Raw genomic sequence first — 27,428 nt, forward strand, 5'->3', positions numbered from 1 at the left:
ATGATTGTTAAAAGATGGTATCACAGAGAAGTGACAGCTTTCTCTGCTGAGAGCACACAAACATGTTTTCTACTTCTCTTTTTTTTATGCTTTGTTGGAACACAGTTAATGATTATTTTGAATATTCAGAATAAGTCACTGCTGAAACATTTGAAGAAAGTGACGGCAATTTGGTTTGAGCCTTTAGCTTGAAGTATGCAGACTGTAAATCAGGCGATCATTTCAATCTTCTAGGGTATATAAAAATGCATTATGTAGTGATATTAAGAAATTCCTTCATACAGAATAGAGGCTCAAGAAGTCTCTACAGACTAGACATTCTACACTAGCTTTTACTTCTGACAAAATTATTTTTCTGTAATTATTTCCTCTCTGAATTTCTGAACCTTATCTGTGATTTTTACTCATTGAAAATATGAAATTATTTCATAAAGCAGTATCAATCTCTTTTTTAGTTCTGATAGTTTGATTTTTTGGTGTTTTTTTCTTATTTTCTATTTTATTAGAAATATTAGAATAAGTCTATAAATTTTCAAACAGATATTTTCATAATTATTGTCTTTCCATAAGAAGGTCAACTGTGCATGTACTTTTTTTATATAAAACTTGTATTTGAAGTACGTCAATATGATACGGATTCCTAAATGTTGTAGATATGTCATGGATAAATAACACGACAAAACAATACAATTTTAAAAAATTAACAGACTGAAGACAATATTGTCATCAATATACTAATTATTATTTAGTATAAACTCAGCACACTATTATCCATGTCCAGAAAAGTAAGTATAAAAATATTTGTAATACTCAAATTAAGTACTTACATACTTTCAACATGTCTCAATACGAGTCAGACTGGGGAGAAATAAAAGAGGGGGATTTTTTACTTTTGCTTTCTTTCCAAGAAACAAAAGAAATCATCTATACTGCTGCTTGTTTTGATCCTTTTATAGAATTTTTATGCCCTTGCAAGTTTCCTGGAAAAACCAGTGGTCTGGCAATTGGCTGTATTATAAACATGATGATCTTGGAATAAAGGTGATTTAACAGAAAACTAACAATCTCATCTCTATCAGTGTCAGTCTAATATCAATAGACACTCTGGTGTTTCTGAGGCAAGTATTGACTCCATTTAAAATCCAGGGAACCTAAAGATAATAATCAGTGTCTAAAATTTATAGCACAGAATATACTTAAAACAGAATAATAAATAATCCTAAAAAGAGAGCAATACAAGCAAAGCCTCCAGCTTTTCAAAATCTTTGAAAGTTTCTAAGTACCTCTGGAAACTCAATAGACCCTTTTATACACTCTCAGGCTCCCACTGTTTCTTTCTCAAAGCCTCTTATATAATATTCCTTTCTACTTTCTTTCCTTACAGACAGAGAGTTCATCTTTGCCTACATTTTTGAATACCTGAAACAAATCTGACTCGTGAAATAAAACTGAGGACTAATCAAACTATATCCAAATGATCTGGCTTTATTAAAGAGGTTATTACTAAGACAAAACACGTGATAGAATGAGCCTTGGGGTGAAATATCTATTATATTATATGGAATAAAGTCTGTAGCATCACTTAACAGCTCTCTGAGAGGATTTTTCTTGTCTTTTCTGTCTTAGCTACATTTAGGTAAGTCGATACTTTTAGGTATGTAGAATAATATATAGAATTTTCTGTTAAAGAGCTAAGTTAATGTCATCAATTTAAATTAGAAGAAATTTAAGAAGAAAAATCTAAGTGAAAGAAAGGGAGTTTCAGTATGCCAAAATATAATTCAGTCCTGGAGGTTGTTACAGAGGGTAGTGAATATTATATTTCATTGGCAATAAAATATAAGCAAGACTGTTAAATTGTGGATTGGCACTATATGTTTGCATTGTAAAGTGTGCATTGGTGATTTTGATGTACAAAATCAGACTTCAGATTGGTTGAAATGAAATGATATGTAAGTTTCTTTAAGGTCCATCAAATTGCTGATTTAAATTAGAAGATACATCTATCACCTGTATTTTTTATTTAATGCTCACTTCCAGTAGGACTTTTATTCCAATTATTAGTTACTTACTGAGGGACAATTTCAATGGACTTAATCAGGGCATATAATTTACACTCATATTTAAATTCTAATGACCTAACATTCCTAAAGATATTGATTCACTTTCTCAAAAATAAGGATATATATGTCAAGCACCATTTGGAACATTTACAATATTTCACTATGTAAGACAGTGCCACAAGGCCATCAGATACTAAAGACTTTTAGGGGACCCACTGTTCTCAGCAGCTGGAGGACTGGTAATAAGCCCTCGTTACTGACACCCATCTCAAAAGACATGAGAAAGCCATCAGTAACCCATCTTAAAATGACTGAATTAAACCTACAGTGTGTGAATTTCTTTATAATTAAAGAAATGAGAAAAGTACCTTTGAAGATCAAAAGAGATTTCTCTTCTTGATTTAATAGCCATGTCTTAGGTAAAAAAAAATTCCTTTTGTAAACACTAAGACACATACATCCACTGACTGTCCCAGAATGTAGAAAATCAGTAACAGAAATTAAATATTTAGGCAATATGGAGCAGATCTCAACTTGTGCATCTAGTAGTTTTACCATTTTTCATTTTCAATTGTGTCATTATCATCTCCAATTGCAAAACAATTGGATGCATTTTTTTTCTCTCTCAATAACTGTTTTCCTCAAATAAAGAAAAAATTTATTAAGTTTTGCTTTTCCTTTGAGCAGGACATTTCTGCAGTCTCTTTGATGTTGTGTCTGTGGGACAATCTGTGAAGAAAATGTCAACAACAATAAAGTAACAAGAAATTTTCTCCCAAATGTGCTAACTCTTCAAAGTTGAAAGGGTGGGTAGCTTCTTCTATTAGATTTCAGAAAAGAATGTGACATGCAAGCATTAGCATTTGGGGAGTAGCCCTGGAAAGAGTCTCAGAAACCTCTGTTTGAATGATAAATTAAACTCTTCTAAAAAATAGCAATTTGGTATTGTAGTGTATTAGAAATCTTCATTATTTATTTTCCCACATACCTGCTATATAAATGAATTACTGAGGATACTGAAGTGCCTTGTTTCTTTTGTGTATTTATATATACACACACACATATATAGATGAGATGCACTAATGCACATTTTCTTCATTTACTGCTTTCTCTTTTTTTGCAATATGTATTTTTAATTTTGACTGCAATCTGTCCATCTGTAATAAATTCAAACAATGCTTTTTTTTTCTAATTCAGTTGCTTGTGGGTTGGTGTTCTTTGTGCAGATAATAAGACAGCAACTTGCCTTTCCTTGCTAAGAAATGCAGTCTATTTACCAACTCTATGTGCCTACCTTTTCTAAGTCTTCGTTTCAAAGACTTGTGATTTTTGAAGATGGCAATATGTTGCATAAAGGGTATTGTGCTTCAAGTTACACAACTATATATTATGCACCATAATTTGATGAAATACTGTGAATCTGCAATTCAAGAAAAGCAAGTATTCAAAGTAGTTTGGTTTGGCTTAAGAACACTTGTAGTGTTTCTGGGTTTTTTTCAGCAGTATAGACATGTATTCTAGCTGTAAATGAATGATGTCAAATTCCAAAGTGCAAGGAACACAAAATCCATATGGGTGGATTAATCTTTCCAGAAGGGGTTTCTCTTTAGTAGGGCTTTTTTTTTTTTTTTTTCATATCTAATTTGTACTAAGAAATGAGACAACTTAATAAAATCATAGATCCATAGAATCATAGAATGATTTAGGTTGGAAGGGATCTTGAAGGTCATCTAGCTTCAACCCCTCTGCCATGGGCAGGGACAGCTTTCACTCCACTGGATTGCTTAAAGCCCCATCCAACTGGTCTTGAACATTTCCAGGGATGAGGCATCCACAGTTTCTCTGGGTAACTTGTTTCAGTGCACCGTCATGGTGAAAAAAGTGAACCTAAGTGAGCTGATGTGAGTTTATTTTACCTAAATAATCTTTTTAACACATGAAGTAAATTAATTAAGGGTATCTCTAAAAATTTTGACACCATGTTGCCATACAGTTTTTCTGTAGCAATATGGGGCCAACTTTTCACAGCCATTTAATAGTCCAAATATGTAGCAAAACTGAAAAGTCCCATTCAAAAACAATTCTCAGCAGTGTCTAGGAAGAACTAGGTGTATATATATGAGTTACGAGTGTAAAATCCTTCTGCTTCTGGGCCCAAATAATTACATGGTTGAGGTTGTTATTCATATACTTTTAAAATTCACTAGAGGCTATCTGCAGCAGAATAAAGACCTTTGAAAACAATGCTTTTAGGAGACCAAGTTAATGCTTGCATCCCTTGGAATAAGAGTTATGCCTTGAATAAGATAAGATGCAATTCACCTAATTTAGTCCTCAAAGTTAGATTCTTAATCCAAGCTTGCCATTCATGCCAACTTTTTCTTCAAAGTGAAGAAACAAAAAAGAGATGACTCATGAGACTGATTCATCCATTCTTAAGACCAATATTTAAGAGAAGCCTATCTCCTTTTCCAACACATAAAAGAGTTAAGTCAAGTACCTTAGACTACCTAATTAACTTCTGGACAGTGAAAGATTAGGTGAATCCTACCTTTTTTCCCCTATGACGCATCTTCAGAATTGTTTATTCCATTTCTTGGTGTTCCTTTCCCACAGGGACTGCACTATATCCATCATTGTATAAACACCAATTCTCTAAAGTTCTGTAGTTTGTTACTGTGATCTTTGAAATATTTTACATTATGTAACTTATTGAATAAAAAATTATGCAAGACAATTTTGGCTCTTTTTTCAGCTACCTCCTTTCAATGTCTATGGACTTGCATCATATTTTTCTAGAATTCTAGAACAGTCAGAAAAAGAAACTGAGTTTTGTTTTGTTTTGTTTTTCTCAGTAATAAATGAATCTATATCTATAAACTCCTGTAGATAAAGGACCAATATAGAAAAATGTCACAATGTAACAGTCAAAACTCCTTGCTTAAGATTTTAGTCTTAAAATTTTGCTGGTAAAATTATATGAGAAAAAATGCCAGTCTTTCAACTATAAAATTAGAGACAATGATTATAAGCCAAGAGGAACAACAGAATTCCAGGAAGTAAACAATATTTTTCAGTGATAATACACACTCCAAATCCCAGAGTGCATCCCTTACCCCGGGGTTTATTCTGTTCTGTATCAGTGAATTTGGAAATCTGGAAATATTGAAACCCATCCTTTTTTTGTGTGTCTAGCTAAGTCTGAGGTAGCTATGAGTCTTTATTTAAGATTTTTGTTCAAGAAGGGACAGCTCTTGCACTGGCAGTGATGGAATTTCTGGTCTATAGATCGGACTTGAAATTTGGTTTTGGAGTATACACAGAGTAAAAATACAAAAAAACCCCACAAAAAGCACATGTTGGGGGTTGAATTGTTCCCTTTTCTTTCTGTGGAATTTTTTCCCATTGTTGTGCTAAGTATTTGTGGCTACACCTTAGTAGCAATAGTTTTCTCTTGCGGGGGGGTGGGGGACAGGGGGAATATCAGAAAAGGAAAGGTGGGACAGGGGTCTGGGCTCTGGCTCTCGTTCTCTCCCTCGCTGGTGGAGTGGAAGGAAGACGGCCGGGGCTCCTATCTATCCTCCTCCCCACCATCCCAGCACCGGGAGCCACGTTCCCTGCTGTCAGACATCGCACTGCTGCATTCCCACTTCATCCTGCTACCTCCGGGCACTCTGCCGAGCACCACGACCGACACCGTGAGGGGGGAGCGGCTCCTCCATCCCTCTCAGCCCTGGGCGCTGCCGCCATCACCCAGCGCCTTCAGCTGCGCGGGGCCTGCCCTGCCCACAGCACCGGGAACTGAGCGCAGGGAGAGAGGCCTTGGCCAAAGGGACTGGAACTGAGCTACACTGCTCTGCTCTGGGGTCAGCTTTTATAGCTGTTGCTGTTTCTGTGGTTTGCCTTGTTAGATATATTAGTAAAGAACTGTTATTCCTACCTCCCATATCTTCTGCCTGAAAGCCTCTGATTTCAAACTATAATAATTGGAAGGGAGGGGGTTACACTCTCCATCTCAGGAAAGGGGTTCTTGTCTTTCCTTAGCAAATACCTATCTTTCAAACCAAGACAGTACACAAAAATTTCAATAGATATTTTTTACTATCTTTATTTGTTTTATAAAAGTGACACCAAACACCCCAAGTATATTCAAATGGCCAGAGGCAAATATTTTAATTTTGTTTAGTTGCCAGTGTTAACAATGTAATTGAAAATATTTTCCTGCATTCAACTGCTTCAGATTTTCTCAGTCAATTTTGCTGCCTGCAACCAAGCATTATATTTACTCATAAATAACTATAAGTTTATTGATTTTTATGGGGTATGGGTGGAACAGGTCTGAATCCAAACTGCTGGTAGCTAAAGAAAGAGCAGTAGATGGTAAAGCTGACATCAGATGAAGTATAATTAATGCATATCTGTAGCTGACAGGTGATCTGGTTACATTCAATTCTGAATCTTCAGTTAGAATCATTCAATTCTGAATCATCACAGAAGACTATGGCAAGTTCTCACAACCAGAGTCTTCGTTGAAAATGTGCTCTCATTTGTAATTCTCATAATGTAATTCCACAGATATTAATGTAACTGAGAAAGTAAACATCATGATGTTTAGGATAGGTGGATCTGCAAAAAACTCAATGTAAAATAAACATGATTAACACAGAGCAATGAATTTGACAATTCCAAAGAGTTAAGTTTCTTCTTGTTTCCCTTTGTGACATGTAATTAAATGTTATCTTTATTGACTCAAAGCCAACAAACTAAAAAGCCAGATCAGTTACTTCCGTCTGTAATGTTTGGTCAACAATATTTCCTGCCTCATTTTGAGCTTAAGAAATCCTGAAGCAAATGGAATTTTGATTAGTCAACCCTTATACAACTTCTTTACAGTTTTATTATTCTTTCATTTCAGCAGGGAAAAACTTTTTACAAGGTCTGGGATATTATCAAAGATGTTCCAGGTGTTGAAGACAAATTCCCTGGCAGATAGCTTTATGCTGACTAGTTCTAGTCCTCCCTTTCAGCTATTTCAGGTGAAAAGTGTCAGAACTACCTCATTAAAATAAAACAATGTAAGATTTTTCCCAACATAATAAAATAAAAAAAAAAAATTCCAAATGATGTGTATGGTTTCCCTTGTAATGTGAAACTAATTCTTACCCAAAAGATGTAGTTTTTGAATTGCTGTGTCAACACCACAGACATCTCTGCTACACTTGCAGTGTGGAGGGGAGAAGGATTACTATATAAGACAAGAATAAAATGTTTCTCTCAAAGTGTCACCTTTTTCTGAAATAGTTGGTATCTAATAAATGTGCAGTGTCGTTATATACATAATTTTAATGATATACATAAAACCCTGCCAGTTAATATAAATATGTGACACATTGATGGGAATCCCAAGAGTAGAGTGGTGCTCCTAGATTCCCTGCTTTGTGAGGGCAATCAGCCTTAGAAGAAAAAGCCAGAGTGGAGCTGAAGATAGATCAGATGATTGGAATGTTACCAGGGCTGAAGGACTCTCTCTAATAACCTTGAGGATGGTGGATAAGTGGAAGGTGGAAGGAGCCAAGGAGGGTGGTTGAACTCAACAGAACTATGATAATATAGACTGCTGACATGGTCAATATGAATTGAAAAGGCGGATTGATGACCAGTGAATTTGTTGTTATCATATGAAATAAGAGATAAATTATTAGAGAATAAGATACAACTTTGGCTTCTCTTTGCCTGAACTGATCTCTTCTGCCATTCTAGCCTATGCCCACTACTTTTTTACTCTAGGGGGCAAAAGTAGATCTACTAGAATGTCTTATGCAAATCAACATTTGCCAAGAGTTTGTAAAAGAAAAATCACATTACTGAGTAGAAAATACATATTACTGTCATAGGTAATTTCATTCACATTTTGCAGATAGGTGGTACTTACATACATATGTATTTTCTCCCATGGAAACAGACAAGCTAATAATTTACCTGCATGTGCTTCACCTCGGGAAAATTGTTTTGATAACCATGTCTCCTTCGATTTTTATGAAAATAATAATTTCTTTTGGGATTTGTGTAGGGGACCAAAAAATTGAGAATCACACCTCTCCATGCCATGTGCCATCATTCAGTGGATTAAGAATTCATTTATTAAGCAAGATGGCTCAGATAGAGAGCAACTTATAGTCTAAAGTTTCTGTCTCACACATCATACACCAGTCATAGTCCCTTTCCCTCTGGTCTGCAGGATCCAGGCTCACAGAACACTCATGCTGGATGTGCCCTTGTCCTTGCTCCTACTGATGGCCTGGCCCCTGTGCAGAAGGGTTTCCTCTCAGCCTTTGGTATTATGTCTGAAGTCCACACATAGTGCGCTGATCTCATCTCCTATGGGGTAATAGTCTTCTCTATTACATTGTAAAGTGGATCATCAGCACAAGCTGCAATGGCCTTGTTAATCAGGCAGCCTGAGGCCAGTCACTACGACTTTCTCTATATCTGGGGCTGATTAGCAGTTATCAGTGTTATCTCCACGGTTTCTGTCACTCACCTTCTCTGGCCCCAAATGTGTTACAAGAAGGTGAAATCAGCAATAGGCACATTAAAATATTCTTTGTTCTGGGCTGTAGCATAAGAAAGATATATTCAAATTACTCAGTGTAAGGTTTTCAAAGAGTTACTAAGTCTTTCTGAATGTAGAGTGGAGAAGGAACAGTTCAGTCTTTTCCTTATTTCATCCATATACATACCTCTGCATAATGCAGTGCATTTACTTGACTCATGCTCCAAAGCACAAAATTCTCATTTTGATTTAGCCGATGGCAAAAAAAATCAACTGGTATTTTTTCTGACTAATTGGCTGATTTGTTGAAGTAAAGGTTCCTGCTTTTGCAACTCACCATTGCATTAAGTAAATATTTGATATTAAAATACATGTTTATATTTTTCAGATTAAACTAGTATTAAACTAGAAAGGCTTGGATTCTGAGATATTTTAGAATAAAATAGGATCTTTGAGCCTTCACTCTTTTCGGATCTTGTGCTCACATCCTTCAGATAGGAGGCCTTTTCCAAGTCCTGAGGAAGAGAAAAATCCCTAGGTTAAAAAAATCCAAATCATAAAAATTTCTCCCTCGTTGATAAGGCTGGAAAGCTCTGATGTTTCTGAGGCAGATTTAGGTATGAGATGAGTACTCATCTTCTCCACTGCCTGGAAACATTAACTTGCTGCTGCTGAGGAAAGGTCATAGTATATGAATTGATAGCTCCTGATGAGTGTCTAGGCACCATTTATCCTTTTGCCCTGTACTGGCAGAAACAAAAAGTGTGGTTCTTCCTGTTTCTCCTGCCAATAACAAGAGGAACGGAGGTGTTTTGGAGGAGTTTGAGTGCCATAATACTTTATTGAAACATCATATATAAGTTTCTTTATATATAGCACAGTATTTACTTTCAAAAACAGTGAAGAGATGAAAACTGATGAAAAAATATCATAAAGGAAGTAGTACAAAATTATTGAAAAAACTTCAATTTGTATTTCAGATTAATTCTTCCTCCCATTTTCTTTTAATGGCCTTACAAATGCTAAAAGCAATGAACTGACATCGGTATGTGTGGGACTGTTTATTTCAGCACCATTGGTAACTGAAACTTAGAGCAAAATGATGGAATAACATTCTGTGATCACAAGAGTAATCACAGAATTGTCATTATATTCCTCCATGTCTCTGATCTCTTTTGAACCCTTTCCTTGCTAAGTCCTGAAGTAGTAGGTTCAAGATATTTTTGGGCAGGTGTGCATTGTTGTCCCATGTCTCATGTACATTTTTGTACTGAATGCAATGCATCAGAAATAGAGGAAGTAAAGTTGTCAGGGCAGACTAATGTAACTGATTAGCTACTGCGACCAGATGTATTGGATGGAGATAAATACAGAGTGGAAGAAGAGATATTGAGGAGGCTTTTATTTGCCTCTTGATGCTTATAGGACAGGACAGGCTGTACAATTGCAGTGGAAGGCAGGGAGGGTGCAACCTTCCTCTTTCTCTTTTTTCCTGTTCTTCCACACGTTTGAATTCCCATAATAAAATGTGGCATCCTTTTAGGTGGAAAAGATTTGTGTCACCTGGCTTCTTCTATGCCCTCTAAAAATTGTTCTTTTTCTCCCATTACCGTCAGTTTTCCCAGTCAGAAGAATTAGCATAATTATCTCAGTTCACACCTCAGTTCACAGTGAAGACACTCCAGTTTAATGCTCTGAGACACAGACAAACTCATACACAGTTAAAATGATTTTTCTCATAGTCTCTTTTCTAAAGTCACTGTTCCATGAAAACAATATTAGAATAAAATTTTTAGTTCTTACTTACTCAGTTCTCATGCTAAATTAATTTTTTTTATTATTACTATTATTATTTTTCTTTTTTTCTGCCCACTATCTGATTGTCTCACTGTGTTGTTGACCTCTCTCCCTCAGCCAAACTCTCAGATGATCATCATCTTAGAGGCTGAAAAACAATACCTCTGAGCCAAATTCTGTTCTGCTATGCAGATATGCCTGTGTTAGTCTAAAGTCACTTAATTGATTTTCTGGTTAGAGAGGCATTGGAAGTGGCTAAACAAGAGGCCAAGTCTCTCTCAGCCTTTGGCTCCAGATGCTGGTTATTACCGATAAATCATTTCAAAAGCTGCTTTCCTTTTTAGATATTTTGCTTGTAAACACGAGTCTTGCTTTTAGAAAACTGTAATCAAGTAAGTGCTCTTGCTGTCTAATAGAAAACAGCGATAGCTGCACAGCACAGTTAGTGTAATCTCTTTCACAGTACGTCCTCTTGTAATCTTTTATTTGGTTCAAAGAAACTGCCAGGTCAGAACATACTATTGCTTTCTCTGAAGGAAGAGTTTGCTAAGGGTTTCCAAGGATGACTTTAAAAATTCTGTTAATTGCTCTATGCATACATGGTTGTTTTTTCTTCCCTCCTATATTAAGCAGAGTGAGTTTAAGAAGAAATTTGAGACAATGAGACTCAGTGTGTCTGAATTTCCTGAGACAGTGGAAGGATAAGTTCCATATGGAAAAAGAAACTAATTTTCTATTATGAGCTTGCTCATCTGAAAGCATTTATGCGTTTGCTACTTATAACAGAAAATTTTTGAAAACTCCGAAGCCGTTTCAGTCTATTGTGAACTCTGGAGTAAGAAAGGATTCAAAGCTATTTTCCCCTTAACCTTCCAACTGTAAACAGCTGAAAGCAGAGCCCAGGTAACCTAAATTATATGTTGTGCAAGCCCATGAGAAGTGGGAACAATTTCATTGTATCCTATATCCAAGACATTAGGGAGAATTGACTGGTTTTAAGTTGAACATTTATTCTTAAGTATGACAACAACGGCTGAAGCAGTCACTGGCTAGAAGTCTGAATTCCAAAAAGCTTCAGGGCACATTTCAACATGTTTTTATGAACAAAATTCCCACAAGAAGCCATGATAGTTTGTTAATATCTACCTATTCACATATTTCTCCATATTATTTGTAAACACAAATTAGGTGTCAAATTTTTACAGATGGAGGGATACACTTCACTTGTAAGACAGAAGTAGCAACATATTTATTAATATAAATTAGTGATTTAACAAAGTTTGATGGCAAGTGAAACAGTGGTTTAACAATGTTTGATGGCAAGGTACACTAAATTATTTACTGCACGGAGGACTGGGTCAAACAAACAGGTCAGGGTGACCTGTTGAGTCATGAGGTTCAGAAAGGGCCACCTTGTGTTCTAAGCAATTGTTTGTCCTTCCAAAGGGGAGCTTAGGTGTGTTGGGATTTAGACTTGGTTCCAGAGCTTAATCAGTGGTTTATATCTAAAGGATTCTGTGCAGAACAATAAATTCTTTATATCACTTAGCTAACATTTCAAAATTTAGCATGAGAATTTATTGAGAATCTCTTGTGGGAAGGAGTTTATCAGCCCCAAGGAATAACCTTTAGAGGCACCACTACTCAAGACGACATCTTGGTCTGCAGCCCACTGCTGTGCAGGAGAGCTCAATGGGCTCTGTCTCTCTGCTCTGGGCTGTTCATTATCTATGGACTAAGATAATTGCTTCATAGTCACATTTGCATACCAACTACAGAATTACTTTCTTCCCAGCTTGGCTTAACTGGGCTCTTGACCAGCACCATGTTTAGTGGAGGCACATTGCCCAGATTAGCTCTTTGCTATTGTGTTTGTGTCTGTGTCCCTCGAATCCACGACAAGTTGGTTGCAGCCGTCATGACCAGATCAGACACCTCCATTACGACTGCCACTGCTAAATATGACTTGAGTAAAGTCATGGGAAATTAAGGTCAGGCTGGGGGCTGAGCACACCATCACACAAATAGGCAGAGATATATTAGTGTAGGCATATAAACAAATTAATAAAAGTGATAAGAGAAAATATAAGTATATTGGAAATTTCCGTGTAAAAAGCAGTTAAATTCAATATTATATTTGGCAATGTAATGCTTGCATTTTATGATGACCTTTAATAGACAACAATACTAATGAGTCTTGTTTTCTGCATTTGTTATGCTGACTAGAAAACATGTAGAAATGCAAAAGGCACGACTTAGATTAGTTTTAGACTTGATGTTCCATTCCACATAACTCAAGGATTTTAAGTGTCATCAGGTAGCTCTGGCTGAATATGCAACAATACAGAACAGGAAGATTACTGAAGAAAAGTTATTTAGTTTATAAAAGATTATAAATATACAATCTATATATCGTAGCTGTCTGGAATCTCCTAAATTCTCAAATATTTTAATTTTCTTAAATAAATATTTATTTAGAAAAAACAAAACAACAAAAAAATAATAATCTTTCCTGGCTTTAACAATGAAAAATCACTCTGCCATCTTCAATCAATGTAGAATAAAGTCCTCTTTCATTCAAATGTATGTTAAACATGGAACAAAGTTGTTTTTCTCAGAAGTGGTTAAGATCTTTGGTACTTACCTCAAAATTATTTGTGCTAAAATGCCTTTATTTGTTGAACTTCAATCAATAGAACTTTTCAATTTTCATGGCAATCTTAATAAAGTCAATATTGGTATCAATATAACTGATATCAGTATAATGGAAAAGTGAGACCTTGGTTGATTTTCAATAACTGGGCTCAGGTCTGCAAGCTGAGAATATTACACATTTCTATGGATATCAGAATTGAGAAAGACTTTTTACCTGCCTCTCCAGGTCAAGCCGATTTGATCATTAGAACGGATTAATTTCTCCCATTTCCATGAAGTAAGAATAAATGCCTGTGGAGTTGTTTTTGTTTTCTAGCTTGTTAAGTGTTGATCTTAGATTGTCATTCATTTGAACTTCAAGAATTCAAAAACTCTAAGACAATATTTAAATATTGGAAGAACAACTTAGTGTGACTATTTTCTTTCTTTTCTTTCTTTTTAATCTCAAAACAAAGCCCTTATCCCTTCACATGCTATTTGGACTTCAGCCCTTGTGGGTGTAACACATCAAGCCTTTGGACTTCTGTATGTGTAGATTGATTAGGTTCTCCCTGCTTTGCTCCCCTCCACTAAGGATAAACCTTACTCCATCAGACCTGATTTCAGCACAGTTGCTGAGTTGGTTTTCATTATGGATTCTTTGTGTTGATTATCAGTGCCCTCTCCAGCTTTCTTGACCTCCCCCTAGATATAAGACAACACTTGGATAATAGTATTGCCTTTATCTTTTCTTAAATTCCTATCAGACAACTTACAGTCCAAATTCCAGGAATCCAAAGAAGCATATTCAGAGTGGAGGGGAGGGAGGGAGGGATATGAGTGGCCATAGATGCCATCTGACCCATAACTTGGGGAGCCTTGGCCAGCAATGCTTGATGCTCCTAGGGGCCGTAGTTGCTCCGTACAGTTTGCCACAGTGGGAACTCTTGCCTGGATGCATTACCCAGGATGTGCCAGGCAGGCCTCCCCTGGCCTGGAAACACCCCCATACCCCTGCTCCTCTCTGTGCTTATCTCATGGAAGAGTCTTGTGGTCTTAACAGTGTTTGAGGCAACTGTGAAGTCATAACCATTAGTATGGTAGTGTAGGACTAGATCTGTATTGTGAAATGGTTGGTGTTGAGGACCTAAAAACAACAACAAACTACTAATTTTGTGGGGTTTACTTCAGTCTACTGCTATGCTTCAGCAGGTAGAATGAGACTCCCAGTAATATGAACTCCAATGTAATCAAATTTCTGCAGTCAGAACATAAACCAGAGGATGGCAAGAGAATAAAATTGAAAGATTCTCTTCAAAACACCCTCCCAATCTGAAATAAAACATTAACATGGATCCCCTAAAGCCCCTAATCTTAGATATTCCTAAGTTTCTTTAATACCTAAAACCTCATTAATAAATTATTATGTTTCTGGTCATTACCTCACAAATACTGAAGGCTGTTTAATTCTAGCAGGCTGAAAAAAACCTTTAAAACTTCAATATAAATATTTTTTCCTGAACACACATGTTTAACTAGACCACATAAACCTCAGTAACGTGGAAATCCATTCTTCTTAAGTCAGTTCCTATATTTCAGCTATTGGAGAACTTACCTGAGTTTCAATGGACTTTGTAATATTGCTTTTGTTACAAGTAGATTGAAAACTCTACTTTCAGGATATTTCCTAGTAATCAAAACCAGATTTCTTGCACATTTCCAAATGAAGAGAATTGAAATTACTATGTTTTGTAGTGGAGTATAATGAATCTAGTTGCCCATCTTGTTCTCAGAACTTTCAGATGTGAATTTTCAATAGATGAACTTGAGAGAACCTCACAGAGTATATTCAGTACACAAGAGCTATAATAATCTGTCAGCATCAGAATGGATCAAATTGAATACCTGCAGAGGATAAGGCAACAAAACCAAGAGAGGTAATTCCTTTCATATTCCAAATAAATTCCCATGTTGCACACCTGTTGATGAAAAGGTAAAAATAGACTCAAAAAATTGGAGAAATAACTTCATTACTTTGGGGCAAATTCACCACTGAGCTTCCTACCTCAAAAAAGGGGGTTTCATAGTTTAGAGAGATGAATTTAATACTTTTCTTATCCTCTCAATGTATTTTTACCAGTAACTACACAGTTTAGAAACTGGATTTTTAGAGGACTCTATATTTGCCTGTTAATACTCTGCTCTCATTAAAATGCCTAGACCAATTTTGGTAATTTGCTGTAGCAGAAGATTAATTTACACTGGAACATAACATTTGCCTGGAAATATAACTGTTTTAATTATCTAGTTCAGCTTCCAAATGCTATTTTTCTTTTCACGGATGCATAAGGGTGTCACATACGCAGAAAAAGTTCAGCATTTATTAATCAGTAAGGAAATATGTAATTTAGATATAATTTATTATTGTTATCATACGTTGAACAGTTAGAAAGTTATTAAAAAGCTCTTCAGAGTGCAAAAAATATGACGTTCAAATGACGTCATTGCTTGTAAATTTTTATTTTAAATTATTCAAAATCTACCATCACTAATATTCTTTCTGACCTAATACAGAATTCTATAGAAAACGGAAATATTTGTGCTACAATTCTACTATGTAATTGATATTCTTTTATTCTGACAATTCACAGAACTAACTAGGGAAGTTGCACCCAAGAGATATTCTGCTTAGGTCAAACACAAGTAAAAATAACCTGGCTACTAACAACTATATGTGATTTCAGAACCATGATTTCATAATGAGTTCTGGTAACATGGATTTAATAATAGTTATGTCCTTACATTAAAACACCTGTATGATCTTCAATACTTTTGAATGTTGAAGTGTTACAATTTCTGCAAATGGAGTGTGAATTAAAATTTAAATTACGAGGCTTTTAAAGCATGCCATGCCTAACAAAAGGAGCAATCAAACCCTCCAACACTTTATGTACCACCATCACCTAAAATAATCCTCAATCCCATTGCAGAATGTGAAGCTTTCCTACATGGAATTTGTCCCTTGTATTTGGTAGCAACAGGACAGTGGAAGTAAAAGAAATAAGAATTCTTTATCTCATTTCTAAGCCTGTCAGCATAAATGAACAGAGGAAAAAAGCCACCAGCAAAGGTTATCATGGGTGACCATTGCCCAGAGCTGACCAGAAGCAAAAAACTGTGGACTAGAAATTACCCTAGCTGTTAATGTAGGAGTTTTTATATGGAATATATCCTGGAGATGGATTTGTGAATATAACCATTAGAGGAATCAGAAAGAAAAATATTTGAGATCCAAGTGATGAAATCATAGCTGTGGATTTTTGAGCAAGATAGTACCACTGCTTATTTTCCCTGTTTTCAAGAGGAATAATTTTTTAATGCAAGATTATATCCCTGTAGCTGACATTTGATACTAAATATTTTATTCATACAAAAATATTCTTAAAATGTGTGCATATTGACTGTAAAAGGGTCAATATGGGGCTAAGCCTTAAGCAGTATTGGTTATCTGAAGTTATTATTCCAATATTAAACTGCAAATGAATTCAAGATTTAAGAATATTGGTACTTTAAAGTACGTGGAAAATAGCTGAGATCAAGAGAAGATTAAAGCTAACCATAATAAAGTTGCTCTCAGTTTAGAAACAGTTAATCCCAAAGAGCAAATAGTCTGTAAGCAATTAATATACTAAAAAATAATAAAAAATATACTATTATATTGGTGATAAAAATAAAAAAGTAGAGTTAAAGCACTTTTGAAAAAAAGACTATTTATCCATCAAATAAAAATATTAGCTATTCTATACAAACTATCACAAATTTCTGGCAAATTATTAAAGTTTATTCACATCCTCACCTGTGGGACTGAGACAGGAATCTAGATAGTTGACACACAAGCCCTCGTATTTGGATAAGGATCTCACCTCTTTTCTGCGGTGCTTTCAGCTGAAGTTGTTTAGCACTTGATAGGTCCATGTGAGCAGCAGCAAAGGCACGTCCTGATATACCTTTGCAGCCATTTAAAATTTACATTACTCAATTGTTTTCATTAATTTTCTCTCAGTATTTCTGTTGTACCATACATTCACATAAAAATATATATCCTGTACTTCTGGACTACTTTAAGAAGCCTTTCATAAAAATTCCGTGTTTTTCTCTTATTCTTTGAAAGAAGTATGCTTTTCTTTGTCAAAGCAATTGGAAATTAAATTGTGTTAGTCTTATTGTCATGGTTTTTTAGTAGTGTTTCTAAATGGGTTTCATTCTGAGGAGCAAAACACAGTAAGGCTGGTCAGTGATAAGACAGTACTGTGCCTATGTATAACCTCTGTAGATGTATTTGAATCTCAGCTAAAAAAGTCAAATTCTTTCTTTTATTATATGTGTGACAGATTTAAAATCTTTGCCTAAATATTTTGTGAGCTATAGTATTATAATTATTGCCCTTACAAAGCTCAGTCAAGAACAGAATTTCATTGAGCCTGTAGGAAAGACCTATAAATACTCTTACTGCATTTTCTAATATTCTATATTTTTGGACCAAAGAAACAAAAAGAGCTGGAGGATCAGATAACAGTTTCAATATTGTCTACTTACAAACTGTCAAACAGTTATCATTTTGAGGCTGAGACTTTTTTTTCAACTGCGAATTCATTAATCCTAACTTGCACTTAATATGTAGGCACCGTAATGGGAATTGCTGAGACTTAATACTGTAAAAAGCACTGAACAGTAACAAATCGTGTGTCTACTCTGTAGTTGTCACCATGATTTGTGTAATGCAAAATCTGTACTAATTTTTAGCTAGATAACTTGAGTCCTCAGAACATCAAAGTCCAGTGAAGGCTATGGACTCAAACATTACATTTGACAGGTTTGCTTCACTGCTAACTCAAATCTGTCTAGATCTCACTATAATGACAGCAGCTGTATTGCAGATACTGGTGATGAAGGTTCATACATATCCTTCCTGCTGTCCAAGAAAATTTTAAGACTTGTCTATGTGAATCCAAGCTGTCTGGAAAAGCACGGGCTCAACTGTGTGTAGCATACAGTATGTATGCTGAAAAATCCCAGATGGTAATGTAGTAAGTCTAATGAAGGAACAAGCCACAGCTCTGTTGAGAAGAGTTGAATTGGTAATTTGTTTCTTTTGAATGAAGTAGGAGGTTTTGTGGTTAAAATAGGGATTGAAAATACCTCAGTTTATATCCCAGAAGCCATTTTTTTTCCAAAATCAGCAAGAGTTGAATAATTCTATTAAAGTTCTCATGGTAGAATATAAAACATGCTTTGGTTTGTAGCTTGGATTAAGGCTTTATGTTCCTGCTTTGGCTCTTCTGCCTATGGTACAATACAAATGAAAAGTACTACAGAAACTCAGGCCATACACGGACAGATTAATTATTTAGGTATAAAAATTAAGAGAAAGAAGCAAAGTTCTTGCAGGAAAGTACAGATGGAGGTGAGCAGACTAGAATTTAGACTGTAATACAGAAAATGCTGTGTTTTATTAAATACTCACAACATTGATAATGTTTTCAGTTATTGCTCTAAAAAGAAGTTACTATTTTACATTTTTTCATCTTGGGTACCGTGACTTCATTTTCTGCTGTTGTTATGCCTCAGAGTCTACAGAGAAATTGAATTCCATGAAAAAAATACAATTATAAAGTAAACACTGTGCTAAAATTTATTCATCTTTGACATTTCTATTTCATATCTTGCTCAATAAATTTATTGACTCATTTCTTGGCACTCCCAGTAAATAAAGTTTTATTAGACATTGAAACTCATTCAAAGAGGTAAGAGAAAAATGAACTACCTAACTGGAAGAGTGGGTTTACTGGATGACAGTCAGGTATGGTTTTAATCTGATTTACCCATCTACCCTTCCAGAGAAAAAATAATCTTGTAAGTGGATGAAATGTAAATTTGGCAGCTTATATTATTTATTATAGATTGCTCTGGCATAAAAACTAAAAGTTAAGGTTAAACTTAACATCAGGCCCTTAAACTTAACAAAAGGTTAAACTTAAAGAATATAAGGTCCTTCTTTACACATTTTCACAATCATAATGGTAACAATAAACAAACTATTTTCAATAAACAAACTATTTTAGAAACTGTAAAATTATTCTGAAACCATATACTTTTACATATAGTTACTTCATCTTGCCCTAGATGTTCATTTGTTCTCTTACCATCCTTTGCAAGCTATTCCTATATTAGTTACCATAATTATATTCTGTTTAAGATGAAAGTTGTTAAATTGTGCTCAAGGGACTTCATTCCAGTAATTCCTGCCATAACATTGCTCTGAGAGCTCACTGGGAAGCAGCCTTAAAAGGTGACCTCCAAATATTTTATAAGTTCCAGCTTTCTATGGGCAAGAATTCTTAGCTGATAGTACAACCCTTGGATCCTGTTGCAAAGTGTATTAGTCTGCACCTGCATTTTGTTGGATTCTGACAATCTGACCAAGTGGTTTAGATTAAATTCTAACAGTAAACTGCCCTCCTTTTTTTTTTTTTTTTTTTTTTAGTATCCCATTAATCTTTGTGTCATATGCAAATTTAATCAGTTAAGATTTTATTTCATCATCTAGATTGTTTCTAAGAATGTACTGAATAGTGTTGGACCTGCAATCTCTCTCAGGAGGCCTTCCTTGGACAGCCCTGCTCATTGATATCTGCCAATAAGATCTTTTTTAATTCATCTAATGTGTTTCCTCTTGATTAAAATCTTGCATTATAGAAAATTAAAATGCCATGGACAGAATTGCAAAAGCCTTAGAGAAGTCTAAAATTGCTGTCTCAACACAGTTGCCAGTTTTGTTTGACAAAATATACTTTTCCATGAGACTTGAGCAGGATTCGCCATACTTTTTGGTTTATGTTCTTCAGTGAAAGAGATTTGAAAAGAGGTATTATTTTGTAAAAGCAGGGTGAAGTACCTTCTGTTGCTTCAGTCACTTAATGCCTTTAATATTTTTCACGACCTCTTATTTGTCTCTGAATACTCCCATGAACTGGGACAACATGATTATGGCCACAGGTAATGAAAAGGTTTTCTTTTAAAGTCCAAAATATTGTACATACAATACACATGCATCTACATACATGTACAGACGCATGCATTGTATAAGTAACAATCTGCATCTGTAATTCTCATTTTTCCTTAGACCCTGCCAAGATGAGTTTGAGCATTTTGGGTTTTTTTTTTCAAGAAGAAAGACATTTATACCTTGTGTCTCAAAATGTAATTTCTTTACTTGGAATATACTCCATCCATCGCAATACAACAATGAGTCCAAACACAAAAATCACTTTAGCTCTCTGTGATTATTGTTCTGCTACATTGAAGAAACATATATGTGACAATCTGCAGGGTTTTATTCAAAATCTTGCTTTCTGCCTTGACCTGCAATATTGTGTATTTTTTTCCTATATCAAGGAAAGGAAGTAAATTTCAATATGTAATTAATCTTGTCACTTTTTGATCTTAGGAAAGAAAATGGCCTTTGACATACCAATTCATTATATTTATCATTTAATTTACCTGTAGGTTATGCAGTATGTGAAGTTTCTGGTCCAATGTGTCCTTATCTTTCGATCTTTACTGCAGTTTTACTTCTCTCCGAAATGAAGATGCAGCTGCAGCTCTTCACCTTGATCAATCCTTTGAATACTGCTTTGGATCTTGAAATAAAGATGTGTTCTAATATAGAGTTAAAAGTCTTTGTAACTTTTATTAAGATGCAAGTTTTAATTACATTAAAGAGAAAACTAAATTTATTTACTATTTGAACTGTTGTCTCCACATGAAAGTCAGAAAAGTCTAATATTTACAATTTCTACAAAAGTTGAAAGATTTTTTTTTGTTTAAAACCTACAGACTTTTTGCAAATATACACAGTAAAAACTGAGAAGATACAATTCTCATCAAGATGTAAACTCTTCACAAATAATTAAAGCTTAAAATAAGATCTATTAACAGACAAAAAGGTCAGATTAATAACAAAGTTAAGTAGTATCTTAAAGGGAAGGACAGATATAAGATAATAAATAAAAACAGAGACTAAAGATCAGTTTTCACAGAATTAATGAAAAGCCTAATTGAATTAAGATGGTCACTTCTGATTATCAGGCAAAAACTTATCTCCTAGTTGTAGCAATGCTGTCAATGTTGTGGTAATTTTTTGTTTTCTCCTTTAATTTTAATAAGCTCAAGAACTTTGAAAAACATATATTCAGTCTGGAAGCAATCTGGAAACCTGTGCCTGCAATATTAATGGAGGCATACAGGAAAACAAGTCATAGATCTAAAAAATAAAATAGAAATCTGTCTCATTTGTTTTTCTTTCCCTTCATTCATACACTAACACATCTTTAAATTAACCTCTTCAAAGAATAAATTAAGAACGTGGTCTTAAAGGAAAGAATGTTTCCCTCTCTGTACAGAGCAAACATATTGTATGTATTGCAAAGCAAAGGGCAAGATCCAACATTTTAGTCTTAGGGAATTATAATGCAAGAAAAGTTAAATCCTTCCTTCCTTCCTTCCTTCCTTCCTTCCTTCCTTCCTTCCTTCCTTCCTTCCTTCCTTCCTTCCTTCCTTCCTTCCTTCCTTCCTTCCTTCCTTCCTTCCTTCCTTCCTTCCTTCCTTCCTTCCTTCCTTCCTTCCTTCCTTCCTTCCTTCCTTCCTTCCTTCCTTCCTTCCTTCCTTCCTTCCTTCCTTCCTTCCTTCCTTTTTTTCTCTGTGTAAGAGAGGAGGAACACATTTGCATCCTGATTTTAACTGACTGATTGCTTTTGGTCTGGCTGGTAGGTATTATGTACCTCAGCATGCAGTGCAAGAGCATAGCAAGGTCTGCAAGATGGGCAGATGGTCCTTCCTCCTATACACATGGTATTTTCCAGAATACATCAAGCCTGGATTAATGTGTCCGTTTTATGCATACCAATGCTTGATCTCGGTGGTGGATCAGAAAGGTAGCGTAGGCTTCTGCTTGAGAGAGAGTCTGCACTGAACTTAGAAAATCTAACATTTCTACCACACTCTAAATGGGCACCACTTTGTGCATCACTGGAAGTGGCTTATAAACCAGGAACTTGCTCAGCTCACTTCTTTTCCTTCAAAGTGACATTAGCTTATTTTAAATGAAGTCCAGCTATTGGTGAGGGACAACCATTCAAATAGATTATTTTGAATATTTTTGTGGTAGTACAGAAATTAATTAAAGGTCCTTGAAATAACAAGCATAGAGAGAGTGTAAAAAGTGGAAGGGAAGTTTGCTGACTATTGCAAATGCAGCTTTTTTGATAGTCACACACAGGAAATTATGGGCTAATTATCAGGTACTCCAGACTATGGCCTGTGCAAAAAGCTTTGCTCTTACTGTCTGATGGCAGTAAATGAATGGCAGTAAATTAATTGAAAGATGAATTGGAAAGAAGTTGCAGTGATTCAGGATCAAACTGCTGCTCCTATCTAGGCTAGTGCAGGTCTAGTAACTGCTCAGTTTTGTATTAATGTTAGTTGGGGTTGGTATGAATGAAGATGCACAATGTTGTTATTGCAGGCTATGAACACCTGACTTTTTGAGAAGTGCCAGTCCAGAGAGCTGTGGTACTATGACATTTTCCTTCAGCAAGCTTTTCATCTTCCTGTCATGCATATTTGAAGGTGCTGTTTGAGATGTTGGAAGTACTGTTGTTGATGTTTCCTTCTCATGACAGCAAGTCCATGAAAACTGCTGCAGGAGACACTGTTAAGATTGAAAATCCTGAAAAGATCTGAGATCTGGTCTTAACAAGCTTGGACAAACTGGTATAATATTCATTCCCAATCATTCAGCCAAGAGTAGGGTATCTCAGCTTCCTCCAGCATTGCTGTAGGCCCAGAAACCACATTCAAAAGCAGTAAAAGCATTGTATAAGTTATTTATAGTAAGCCTTTGAAAGACAGACAGCAAACAGTTCTGGAGACTGCTGTGAGTCATTGCTGTGAGGCTCTTAAGTATTTCTCAGAGTCTGGACTTTGTTCAGATTCTGCTCCCTACAAAACACTTCTCATCTTTAGTTTTACAATGTACAATAATGGATGCTGTAACCAAACCACTCAAGTAGAAATACTAACAATGTATTCAATTTGCTATGATAAAAGAAACGGTATTAGATTAGTATTAAATATCATTAGACATTCTAGGGAAGATTAATTTCACAATAGGTGAATCACCAGCATCATCATAGGGTACCATTTCATCAGCTGCTAGAGACTGCTTGTTTGTGTTTTTCATTTTAATGAATGTCTTTTGGCGTAGCACAGAGATTCTGCTATCTTAGAGCACAACAGACAGCAGCCAAAACTGTAAACACAGAGATCTATTCATCCTGGAAAATTATGCAAGAACCTACTCAGATCTGCCAAGAACTGAACAGGAGAAAATTGTGTATTTTAGACTATGAATATAGGGATTTTCTGTTTGGATAATAACTTTGTATGAAAAACAACAGGAATCTGAATGCACTGATATTGTGATATGCCTGCTAGCATACCATTTCCACCACCTTCCTCAGAGAAGAAAGCACTGATAAAACACTTTTGGAGTGAAGCACAATTATAGGAAGAACACTTCTGTAACCCTTTTGTTTCTATTCCCACATAGGCAGATGCACATATCTCATGGATTTAGAATAATTTACCACATTTGTCCCCAGTGATATGAAGAAAGTATTTTTTAAAATTACATACACAGACTGGAAATATTTAAGAAAAGGAGAAGTTTTAGAGTGGTTTCATTTTCTATTTAGAAATATTCAGTAGTACTTTCCTCGCAGAAAACAAAGTTTTAAATTGCAAATATTGTAAATTGCCCAGTAGTACTCTGACATAATCAGTGTCAAATACACTGGCGTTTACTAAAAGACAATAAAACAATTCTGTGATGCAGGATAGCTGGGTCTGTAGTCTTCAGCAAGAACTCTGGAGTTTCTTTTCACTTCTTTGTTTTTGAGTCACTGAACCTGTTTTTATCTGTTAGTAATTTTTTGGTTTAGGTGGCAGGAATTTATTTTTATTTATTCTAAGGGGAAATATATTAAAATATTTTTCATTTATATGAATGAATTTAAAAATTTTATTCAAAAAAGAAAAGCATAGATTTGCATTTATGATGGTGTTGCGTGACATCAGTGCATCCTTGTTTCCGAACTTGCACAGAACAACATTCTGCCTTGCCTCATAACAGAGCATTATCTCTAATTTTCTTACTTTCACTCAGTAAAGAGGCAACAACAACTTACATTTACCCCTCACACATCCTCCTCCTGAGATCTTCTTCGTTATTGCATTCTTTAAAGTTTCAGTTTTGCAGAATTGCTCTAAGCACAGAATTTACATGAACTCCAGCTTGCAGATGAAACTCTAATGATATTCCAGGAGCATTTCTGTAACAAAATTTTGCAGAAAATTATTCCTCTTTCTCCAAATTAGAATGGCCATGATATTTAACTTAAAAAGTAAAGCATGGGTGGGATAAAGAAAGAAATAGTGTGGCCAAAGGCCTTTTACAATGTATTCCACTTCATAACTGCAAGTGAATACCTGCAGTTGTATCTTAAGGCTTTCCAATTCACTTCAGTGGGTGATATCAGCTGCCCAGCTGATGTTTTTATGCTTTCAATGTAATTGATCCTCAGGTGGTCTAGGCTCTCTGTCTTTGGAAGCCTACCTCTAGATTTAGGTATTGAATTTTAAGTTTTACCTACAAGGATTCTGCTCAGTTTCCATCTAGCTCTGGGGGGCATTTACTTAAACAACATTTCAGTATCTTACTCCTGGTCTTTCCCAGAGTTTTTTGGTTTTGGGCTGTTGTGGTTTAACCCTGGTAGGCAGCTAAGCACCACACAGCATCTCACTCCAGTGGTATATGGGAATAATCAGAAAAGTAAAAAAAACTTCATGGACTGAGAGAAAGACAGTTTAGCAACTAAAGCAAAACTGAATGCATGGAAAGTAAAACAAAGAATTCATGCACCACTACCCACGGCAAGGAAGGTGTTCTTCCAGCTCCAGGAGAGAAAGGTTCCATCAGGCCTAACAGTGACTTGGGAAGACAAACACCATCACTGCAAACATCCCCATTTCCTCCTTCTCCCCCCAGCTGTACATGCTGAGCATGATGCCACAGGATATGGAACATCCCTTGGGTCAGCTGGGGTCAGCTGTGCTGGCCATGTCCCCTCCCAGCTCACTGTGCACCCCCAGCCTCCTCACTGGTGGGATGGGGCTGGGAGCAGAGAAGTTCTTGGCTCTGGGTCAGCAGTAACTAAACCAACCCTGTGTAATCAGCATTGTCATAACCTTCCATCAGCACTGAGTCTGCCCATTCTCTGCAACCAGGACAGTCAAAAACCCACAGCACAGCCCCGTACAAGATGCTATAAAGAAATTTATCCCAGCCAAATCTATAGATTATTTGTGCCATCAAGACAGCTAATGCCATAAAGGTTAATGAGCTAGCAACTCTTAGCTTCTGCTGGTAAATCAAATCTGGAGATTTAAGACAAATTTTTAAAACTTCTATCTCACAAGTTTCTCCAGTCTTTTCAGCTTAGATTGTGTCATGTGGAGTAGGGCTCCTCTGGAGAGAATACTCATCAGATGAACAAGAGATATTATTTCCTCCACTATTTCCACTGTCTGCCTTCTGCTCTGGGCTTGGCCTCAGGCTCCTCCATTCTAATGTACCCATTGAGAGAGCTTTTCCCAGTCACCTGAAATGTGTGACTCATTACTTTCCTGCATCACCTTGATTCAAAATGTACTCTTCCCTCTACAAGGGATTGTGGGTGGTTAGATTTTTGAGAAGGTAGGATATTTTACCTCTGATCATTTTAAAAATATAGTAGTGAATATTTTTGCAGCTGAAAGAATTTCTGCTCCAAATTTCTGTGGCATTTGTTGATAATACTGTAATTTGAAAGAGTGGAAAAAGAAATTCCATATTTAAAATATAAACTATCCTGATGCAAACACTCTTAAAGAGTCCCCAGCCATCAACCAAAAATCATCCCCTATTATGAGACAGATTTTCCAAATTGTCACACAGCAGCAAGCAATAAAAATGTTTTGTAAATATGAGACAAAATGGTTGCAATATATGATTTTTAAAATCAGTAAAATAATTTGTTTGCATTTCACAAAAAACAAATATCCATATGTGGAATTATCACAAACTGACATTTACACATAAAGGAAAAATAAATCAATGATTAAAATAAAGCATCCTCTTATTTCTCAAAGGCTCCTCTCTTCCCATAATGAAGCTAAGAGAAATCACAACATTAACAGGACAATCATCAATTCTGTTCTAGCTGCTTTGGGACATTTCAGCTGAAAAAGCAAAAGCAATACTTAATATTGTTCACTTTCTAGCCCTTGCACACAGGCACTTTTGGGAGAAGTGGAGAATGACCTTAGGCTCTGGTGCTTCTCAGCTGCCAGAATAACTTCTTCAGCAGCCGGACTGCTGTAAATTGCAGTATGGATTAGATTGCCCCTGGCTGATTCTAAAGTCAGGGGAATAAAGTATGGCTTTGTTTCCATTTTCTCAGCTGTGCCAGCTGAGGAGCCAGCCTTAAAAGTTCACTGCTTGCTCAAGGCATATAAGGGTGTCAGAGACAGAGCTGATAGTCATGTGTGCCTGAAGGACTGGAGGCTGTCAGCTGGCCTGTGAACCAGCACATACACTGGTGTCCTCCCATGTATTTGTGCACTGCTTTGTACAATGGATGTCTGACACTTCCTGGTGCCTTTAGGTACCCTTGTACTACAAATAAATAATGCTATAGTAAATATATAGGAGCAAGAGACAATATTCCTCAGTATTCAAGCAATAAACTCTCATTTTACAAATACTGACTATTCTGAGAATAATTGAAATTCACATCTATGCAACTCAAGACAGAATGATTTGCTTAAAAATTTAGAAAATTATAATCTTTGAAAATGTCCTGGTCATATGATGGTCATATGATAATGTTTTAAAATGCTTTTTAAGAACTGCAAACTGATTCGTTTTCAGTGGTTTATTTTCAACAAAAACAAGACTTCTTTAAGCTAAACTCGGGGATGTTTAGTATGATGGCTTTCAGCTCAAAGATGAGATGCCCACAAATTCAGCTATTTCCACTCCATTTTTGTAACCATTCAAATCCAGCAGTGGAATCCCTCATGTGACCTGGCATGCTGTGTGAGCTCTGCTGCATGATGAACATTTCCTTGCCTGTCTCAGGTCAACAGTGAACTCGTGAACTCTACCAGTAAATATAAATCATGGATATATCTTAGTAGTCTTTTAACTTTGATTTTTAAAA

At 35.7% G+C, this 27,428-nt stretch overlaps 1 long non-coding RNA gene across 2 annotated transcripts in view; it reads right to left on the reverse strand.

Moving 5' to 3' along the window:
- Positions 1–27,428, reverse strand: part of LOC148223896 (uncharacterized) — a 115,016-nt gene that overhangs the window by 48,062 nt on the left and 39,526 nt on the right. The window contains exons 2-3 of one of the 2 annotated variants that reach the window (XR_015803051.1): positions 24,354–24,497; positions 20,608–20,747 (exon numbers count right to left, since the gene is read on the reverse strand). This is a non-coding gene — a long non-coding RNA (uncharacterized LOC148223896). The remainder of the gene's footprint in view (positions 1–20,607; positions 20,748–24,353; positions 24,498–27,428) is intronic. The other variant, XR_015803052.1, reaches the window with a different exon arrangement.

The sequence above is a fragment of the Sturnus vulgaris genome, chromosome 4 (assembly GCF_052056855.1).
Source record: "Sturnus vulgaris isolate bStuVul1 chromosome 4, bStuVul1.hap1, whole genome shotgun sequence".
Classification (NCBI taxonomy): domain Eukaryota; kingdom Metazoa; phylum Chordata; class Aves; order Passeriformes; family Sturnidae; genus Sturnus; species Sturnus vulgaris.